Source organism: Octopus sinensis, linkage group LG6 (assembly GCF_006345805.1).
Source record: "Octopus sinensis linkage group LG6, ASM634580v1, whole genome shotgun sequence".
NCBI lineage: Eukaryota > Metazoa > Mollusca > Cephalopoda > Octopoda > Octopodidae > Octopus > Octopus sinensis.
Window position 1 is genome coordinate 51,038,474 of NC_043002.1, and position 9,744 is coordinate 51,048,217.

Below are 9,744 nucleotides of genomic sequence, written 5' to 3' on the forward strand. Positions count from 1 at the left end.
GAGGACGAGATTGTCCACCAGATGATTCTCAAAAAGATTTGGGATGCTAAATAAAATTGCTCTTTCCTGAAAGATGCAAGGAGAGTAGGGATTAAAGTCTGACTTCTTACATTTTGCCAGTTAATACGTTGATAATGTAGGGATATGATGCATTTCAATCTTTTAAGCCCCGAACGTAGTTAGATAGCCTTGTGGGAGATCATTTGTTGGGATTTTTAAATGTGTAAAGGTGCTGGTCAAAGTTAAGTTGCTATTCATTTGAGACGAGGTTCATGAAGTTTTTATCTAATAAGCAAGTGACAACTTTAGCGGATATTTTGAGTATTTTGAGTTAGATGAGAAGGCATGTGAATTGCTGAAATTAAAAATTTAGTGCTTGATTTACACTCAAGAAAATCGCTACAAAAAGTTTGTGTAATACTACTGTGCAATATCACCTTTCCCAGTATATAACATTCATTTCTATATAGAAGCATATACACAAAACCGCTTAATCTAGTCTTCGTCGATATAATGATACAAGCACGGGCATATATATTCGCACACACAAATACGCACACATTTTCTCTCTCTCATTTACACACACACACACGCACACACACAAACACATACGCATGCGTTTAGTACTAACTGTCGCACAAAAGAGTACTCAATACCATGGTTGAGGTTTAATGATAATTTCTATCTGTATGTATACATATATGTATGTATGTGACTCTCTCTTGCTCGATCTTGATGTGTCGTTTGCCCTCTCTTACTCACACACACACACACACACACACACACAACACACACAACACACACACACACTCTCTCTCTCTCTCTCTCTCTCTCTCTGTATGAGGCGCATGGCATAGTGGTTACGATGTGCATGCCAGTTCATGTTTCCGGTTCCCAGACCGATAGGACCTTGTGTTCTTGAACAAAACAGTTCATTTTAAGTCGCTCCAGTCTACTTTCCTGTAAACAGATAACTCTGTGCCAGACTGATATTCTGGCCGATTATGTAAAGCAATATCCGATTGTCTGATCGACGAGTACATATTAGACACACACACGCACGCACACGCACACGCATGTACACACACAAACACACACACACACACACAAACACACACACATACCTATTTCTTTATTACCCACAAGGGGCTAAACATAGAAGGGACAAACAAGGACAGACATAGGTATTAAGTCGATTACATCGACCCCAGTGCGGAACTGGTACTTAATTTATCGACCCCCGAAAGGATGAAAGGCAAAGTCAACCTCGGCGGAATTTGAACTCACAACGTGACGACAGACGAAATACCGCTAAGAATTTCATCCGGCGTGCTAACGTTTCTGCCAGCTCGCCGCCTTCCACACACATACCACGCACACCACACATGCACATATATGCATGTATATACGTATTTATATGTACATGTATATATGTAAATATATATATGTGTGTGTGTGTGTGTGTGTACACCTATACATATGTATATATATATATATACATATAGATATATAAATAAATACACAAAACACACGCGCACACACACACAAACACATACACACACACACACACAACAAACACACACACACACACACGCACATATATATATACCTACGTATGTATGAATAAGTATTTTGTATATTTCATGTATATACATATGTAGATTCTATATCTATATCAATATACCTATCTATCTGTATCTTCTTCCCCATCGGCCTTTCTCTCTCTCTCCCTTTATATATATATATATATATATATATATATAGAGAGAGAGAGAAAGAGAAAGTGAGAGACATATATATACATACATACATATATATATATACATATACATAGTATACACCCAGAATTTTTATATACATATACATATATATACATATATATAGGTATCTACATGCATATTTACAACGTACATACACAGCTGACATGGATACATGATTTAATCTATGCACATTATACAAAAAAAGAATACACATCCATATAGATTACACCGAACAACGCACACTCAAACACACACATATACACATGTACGCACACACACACACACGCCTACAGACACAAAGGTGTATACAAATACAAAGGTATGCTACACACATACGCTGATACACTTATCTTCTCATACATTGTTATAGAAATGATTAAGCGTGTTTAACTAAACGTGAAAGATTCTCGTAGATTCGCGGGTCTTGATTCGTGTGACGCCAAAAATATATACTACTTTTCAAATGAAGCTATTAGTCGAGATGAAAGGATCCTGTAGCCAAAATATTAATCGGAAATGTCATTTGGAAACACTATTATAATTAGAAAACTCTCATGGAAGCCATTTTACGGGCGTCGCCATTTCTATTATAGTTTTCTCTAACGACGTTTGTTTGTGTATGTATTTATTTTTGTATCCGCTATTTATACAGCCATCTTGTTTCTTCGCTTTGCTAGAGCAGACGATAGAAATTTTTCGAATATTTGTATACTTGTTAGTTTCAGTCGTTGTTTGTTGGTACTTTTTTCTAGCAGTTGTTATTGTTCGTGAAATTGTCTGCGTTTCATGCTACAATCGTTTGTTTTGTCTTTCATTTGCTGTTGTGGTTTTTCTTTGCGTTCTTTTGTTATTTATTTTTGCTATTCTCTTCTTCTTTCGTTGTAATCACTGTGTGGATGTTGCTGTATCTCGTATGGTCATATTGTTGTTATTTTTCGTCCATTGTTGCAGCCAAGGTATGTTGCCAACGTCCGTTCCTGATGTTGATGCGACTGTTGTTATTGTGATTATATTACTCAGCTTGTATTATACAAATGCACGCCCATAAAAACACACACATATTATATATATATGTGTGTGTGGGGGGGGTATACACATATATATATATACGCACATGTATATATACATGCATATAAATGTGTGTATATATATATATATATTTATACATGTATGTACGCATATATGTATATTCATATATGTATATATACATATATATATATATACATATATATATATATATATATATAAACACACACACACACTCACATACTCACGCATATATAAATATGCATAAGTATACACACATGTACATACAACTGATTGTCAATGCCTACGTATGATTATATATATATATATATATAATATATATATATATATAGGCATATACACATACGCAAAGATACGTTCACACAGTTACACATATACACATGCAATTTTATGTAACCCCATTTCTGTCGTTCTGTCAATCTCGTTTTGTATCAATTTACATTTTATTACAATGCCTTTTAATATTGCTTATATGTTAGTTTTTTTTTTTTTTTTGCTATTTTATATATTTTTGCCTTCTAGTCAACTGAAGAATCCATTATTATTATTATTATTATTATTATTATTATTATTATTATTATTATTATTATCATTATTATTATTATTATTATATTATTATTATTATTAATAATATTTTTATTACCATCATCATCATCATCATCATTACCTTCAGCATCATCTTCAGCATCATTATCGTCGTCGTCCCCCTCCTCTTCGTCCTCCTCCTCCTCATTCTCATCATCATCATCATCATCATCATCACTGTTGTTGTTTTTTTATTGCTTTCGTTGATGCTGCTGCTGTTATTATTTTTATTATCCTTCATCGTAATTAATTTTGCTGTTGTTATTTTTATTACTGTTTTCGTTATATTCATTATTATTTTTTCGATATATTATCATTATGTTGAGGCGACGAGCTGGAAGAATCGTTAGCACAGCATACAAAATGCTTCGCAGTATTTCATATATATCTTTACGTTGCAAGTTCACTGTCATTCTTAGCACGGCAAAGCCTCACATTTCTGGTACTTTGCTTTCCATTCTTTCGGCGACAATGAGATATGTACCACTTAAATACTATGTTCGACGTAAACAAGCAGACCCCACCGACCAAATTTTAGGCACGGTTTCTAGAATAGGAAAGATTATCATATGTTAATATTGTTGTGGTTGCTCTATTCTTTAACTGAGAAAATTGTCAAGTCTCATCATCATCATAGTCTGTGTTGGACGTACATCATCACATCTTGTTCAAAAGTCGTTTACTGTTCTGAATATTTGTTAAAGCTACTACTTCACTAATTAAAGAGAGCAGCTTCTAAATTGTGCACTAAATGGCACAATTATTATAGTAATATTATTGTTCCCGTCTTTTCCTTTTTCTGATGGAATGATAGTGTCATTTATCCGAAGTCTAGAAGCAAAAGGTTACACCCAGGTGGAACTCGCAATTTCGGCTGATTAATCTCGAGATTGCCCCAATCTGGCCAGCCCCGAGGAAAAACTAAGCTAAGAGCATTAGATTTCTTGGAAGGAAAGGTTACACCCAGGTGGAAATATAGGTGGAATGAGATCGTGTGGCCAAGGTAAGGCAGTTCGGTAGCATGGAAGTTTTCTTCAAGAGTGAATTCCCGCTGTGAAACACAATAGTTATCATGGAAGACAGGGAACTTAGATTATGCCCAACATATTTAGAAAGACGGAGTCGTTGCATTAAGATAGCAAGAGCTCCACCTGGGCTGGACATCTGGTGACTGTTAGTCTGTGTTGCTTTAGAAGGCAGTGATACAATCCTCCACGTAAAAGGGGGAAGTTTGCTTTGGAACCACATTGGAATCTGTTAAGTAGGTATACATTGGCGTCTATGAATTTTAGATATAAGATGAAGAAACTGTCACTTAAAGACCAATATTAAAGGAATCTATCATTTATGTAAAATGAGAGATAACGATTTCTAACTTTATGGTATAAAATCTTTTTACCTGGTTAAATAATTCCCTATACATTTGCATACACATGGTAATTCGTCGGATGATGAAAGGCTATGAAAAAAGAACTTAAATAGTGCCTTGATCGTCTACAGAGATATTTTTGGATTCGATCCCAATTAACAAAATGTTGTAGCACATCAATTTGAAATCACATTGAGTTTTATTAAAACAAACAATGAAGAAATGTTCCAAGAAAAACTATTTTTAAGATCATCAACAACACCATAACTGTATCTCAGTAATATCTACTGAGATACACATATGCAATAATAATCCTGGTATTAAGTTTATCCTAATTTTGTCATCCCTAAGTTCATCCTCATCATCGTCGTCGTCGTTTCGCGTCCGCTTTCCATGCTGGCATGGATTGGACGGTTTGACATGGAGCTGACTAGCAGGGAGCTGTCTAAAATCCAATTATCTGTTGTGGCATGGTTTTTACGGTTGGACGCCCGTCCTACCGCCAGCCATTTAACAGAGTTTGCTGGATGCGCTTTACGTTCCACTGGCACGGGTGCATCAACGCGGCATCAGTACAGGTGCTTTTTATATGGTACCAACACCTGAAGGGACAAGCCTGTAGGTGTGGACGACAGCGACTTTACTTAGATTGTTGCGTCTTCTTAAGTGCAGCCAATCACCACATCTCCCAGTCCCTTGTTATTTCCTCAGTGAAGCCTAGCGTCCGAAGATCCTTTCTCATCACTTCGTCTCGTCCCTCCCACAATTACCCTTACAATTAGAGCTCGGCACTTCTTCACGCAGCTTTCCTCATTAAGTAGGTTAGTAAAAAGCAACTTTGAAGTACTCCGTGGAAACAGAGGGATATCTAGCCTCATGCATTATCTTCCATTTACAGAAGACAAAAGTTGTATATTGTGAACAGTTTTGAGCTCGAGAGCCACCTCAGTATTGTCATGGAATTTACAATCATTTATATGTTATTACTGGATCAATGCTGGAAACTAATATTGACATAGGAAATACTAACCCGTAGAGCAGATGATTTTAGAACTATTAAGACAGTTAGTAATTCAAGAGTTGGATAATTTTGCAATGTACAAATAACTGAGAAAAGATGAGTATAAAGAATGTGTTTAAAAGTTGTCGAAAGTAAAATATAAAACAGATACTGCGACAGCGAAAAAAAAATACTAATATTGGTTTCAAATTTTGGCAAAAGGCGAGCAATTTCGGAGGAAGGAGACTAGTCGATTACATAGACGCAAGTGTTCAACTAGTACCTATTTTATTGACCACGAAAGGACGAAAGGCAAAATCGATCCGGCAGAAATTGAACTCGAAAAGCATTGGTATTAGTGGCACTCGGTCGGTTACGACTACGAGTGTTCCAGTTGATCCGATCAACAGAACAGCCTGAGTGAAACACCTATACGCAGTTCCGGCAGAAGGTAATGGCGAACTTCTGCTGACTCTTTCGCCACAACTTTCTCTCACTCTTTCCTCCTGCATCTTGCAGCTCACTTGCGACGGACCGGCGTCCTCTCCAGGTGGGGAACCTATACACCAAGGAAACCGGGAAAACCGGCCCTTATGAGCCAGGCGTGACTCGAGAAGGAACAAACAACAACAACATGCGTGTATATATATACATGCATGTATATGCGTGTACATATGTGTCGGTATGTATATAAATATGTATATATACACAAACACATATGTATACATATAAATGCATGTTTGCACAGAAATAGAGGAGTACTGTAAAACACGATTATGATTTCAATTTTTGGCGCAATGCCTGCAACAAAGTACAATTATGATAGCATGATATAATTAGAGGATATAAAACATGACAGATTACTGGTAAAGATTAGTTAGAGCAATTTACAAGTCTGTTCGTTTAACTATTTCCCAAGTATATGCAAGCGCAACCGAATGTATCATTAAACACTTTTAAGGATAAACGCAATGATTTGAGGATATTTTTTTTTACTTTGTGGTTTAATGTTTTAGTGTTAATCTTGCTGAGGTTTAGCGTGTGCTTTTGTGTCCATTGTGAACTTAACTGAGTTTTTTTGCCATTATATCTTCTTCGGAAAGTCCGTGGCTCCACAAATGCATTTATTTTATTTATTAACTATTTGTTCACTTTCCGAAGAGTAGTGAATTTAGTTCATCTTCATTCTTTTCGCTTTTTTCGTTATTTTACTAACAAGGAGTTTCGCTGTCGTTCGGAAGAAATTGTTTCTCCCTACCTGTTTCCGTTGTTTTATGTTGAGTGTTTCCTCCCCGCGTAATTTGTGTCCTCTACATTTTTATCTTCGTATTTTCACCGACAGTTTGAGGCTTTCTGTCTCTGCGAACAGTTTTTGCTTTTTGCTTGTTTTCTTTCGTTTTCTTTTAACAGTTTGTGAAAAGAATAAACAACAGTCCAGAGATATTCTACGTGATATAGAAACACATCCTTATCATTGGTTAGAGCAGTTCACTTGCTACTTGCACGTAAATTTAGCTATGAATTAACGATACTCAGTAATAACCAGTGTAATAAAATGTGTGCAAGTGTATTTCATAAAGACTTCAAATGCAACCAAATTGGTACTCATTTTAATGGTTAATTTTAGGGAAATAATTTCAGTTTCAAATTAGAAATAATGAAAGGAAATATTGTATTTGAAAACAATGATTGAGAATAGATAACACTTGAAAATAAGAGAGGGGATAAAAAAAGGAGTATAACTGAAGATGAAAACTGAAGAAAATAATGATTGTTTGGTAAGGAAAAGTAATTAGAGGATAGATAGGGATCAATTAATCAAGGTCAAAGAAAGCACAAGAAATCGAGGAGAGGGGTCTAAATTTTTTTGAAGAATTTTACTATGCAAAATTTACAAGGTACACACATGAAGTTAAATATCACACTTCTTCCCTAATGTATCATCAAATGCTCATAAGGCAGGCAACCGGATATCTGAAAAGTCAGTGATATGTTTGTAAGTAATCTTATACTGCAACAAGTAACTGTGGTGTCTCTATGGGGTTTCGTAAATAGGATTCAATGATTTTGAAGATTAAATGCATAAATACTTGAATATAAAACTCTCAAAAAGTAAAATCCTGACTCAGCAGTTGATTAAATATTAGGTAAAATAAGATGCCTCACTTCATCGTCTGCAACTCATTAACACACTCTGTGAAACGGTACAACAGCAAATCTGTTCAGATTGCTAGGATGTCCAATCGCTGCAACACGGTATCAGCTCTACAATATATAGCTGTAATAATCAATTTAGAAAATTTCTATGGGTACAAAAGTTTGAAAATTAAATGCATAGATGAGAGAAATCAGAAAACTTCTCTGTCACACATAAATTGCAGTTACTGCCGTCTCTGTTTTATATTTTCTCCTTTGCAGTTATGCTCAAATTTATTGTAGCTTATTTTTAGCTTCTGCTCTTTAGATCCCAAATGTATTTTGACGTAGAAGTGACGATGCTTTCGCTTTTAATCTTGATCGAATTGAGGTGCGAGGTGTATCGGCTAAGGTTTCTGTGATCCCGACACATGTCCTTTCTCTACTAAGGATAGGTTCTACATCAGGTCTACACATAAGCTCCTTCACTTATTATTAAAGGAACGATTAAGGCGGCGAGCTGAAACAATTGTTAGCACGCTGGACGAAATGCTTAGCGGTACTTCACCCGTCGCTACGTTCTGAGTTCAAATTCCGCCGAGGCTGACTTTACCTTTCACCCTTTGGGGGTGGATAAAATATGTATCAGTTGAACACCGGGGTCGATGTAATTGACTCATCCCCTCCTCAAACACTTGCTGCCCTTGTGGCAAAATTTGAAACGATTAATTATATTTCACGTATAATTGTTGCTATAGTAGTTGCGATATGTGTGCAAATCAGAACCTAAGACTCTTTCATTATTTGTCAATATTTTAAACAGTAGTTTCAAATAAGACGAAAATTCATGTTGATTTCAAATTTTGACACAACTCCAGCAAGACGGGTAGGTCGATTACATCGATCCCAATGCTCAACTGGTACTTATTTTATCGAACTCGAAAAGATGAAAAGCAAAGTCGATCTCGGCGAAATTTGAACTGAGAAAGTAAAGACAGGCGAAATGCCTCTAAGCATTTTGCTGGTGTGCTAACTAACGATTTAGCCATCTTGTATTATTAACAAAAATTCATATGAAATACATTTCTGTTCCGACTATTTAGAAAACTGAAAATTGAACAAACAGTGCAAGACATATAGCCTAGTTATCATGCTCTAATCGAATTATCATAGCCTCCACACACCGATTGAGTGTATGAAATATGTCCTCAGTGCATAATGAATCTCATGTTGTAAAGTTTTACCGACCAGCTGAGCAGATGAGATACGTACCGGTGAGGAAAAGTGAAAAACTCTTCTTCAGGAATTTGATAAGCACAAATAAAAGAAAATAAGTGTCATCTTACTTGGTGTAATTCCTTTGACAACCTGACTCGAGCCTTTCACTGAAAGAGTTATGTTTACGTGTTTAATGTCTAAACTTTTAAACTCATACTATATATTATAATTAGAGAATCACAATTACATGTTGTGGAGCTAATCCCACGAATCTGCTTAAACGCTCTGTTACACCATTTGAACAAGTTGTTATTTTCTTCAAACGAACTATGCTCTGCAGTTTTATAGAACGGTTCAATTTTATGCAGATTATAAAGCGAAGCACCGAATTTCACATAGAATTTGATAATGTAAAAGCATCAAAGAATGATGCTAGTTATCTATCTGAATTTACAGCTTGCGTAAGTAATCAGCGACCAGCTTCAGCTCTTACGTTCTCATACTTTTGTACTCAAGTGCTTATACACTAACTATTCCGAATAATTTAGTGATTTATTTGCTCAGCAACTTCACTTAACCTTTCACTCATCTGTGGAAGTGAGTTACAGCGTCATTGGTGCCAAGCTGCA

At 35.8% G+C, this 9,744-nt stretch overlaps 1 long non-coding RNA gene across 1 annotated transcript in view; it reads left to right on the forward strand.

Annotated features, from left to right (window-relative positions):
* Positions 1 to 217: 217 nt before the first annotated feature.
* Positions 218 to 9,744, forward strand: part of LOC118763945 — a 14,817-nt gene continuing 5,290 nt past the window's right edge. Inside the window, exon 1 of the long non-coding RNA XR_004999717.1 lies at positions 218 to 229. This is a non-coding gene — a long non-coding RNA (uncharacterized LOC118763945). The remainder of the gene's footprint in view (positions 230 to 9,744) is intronic.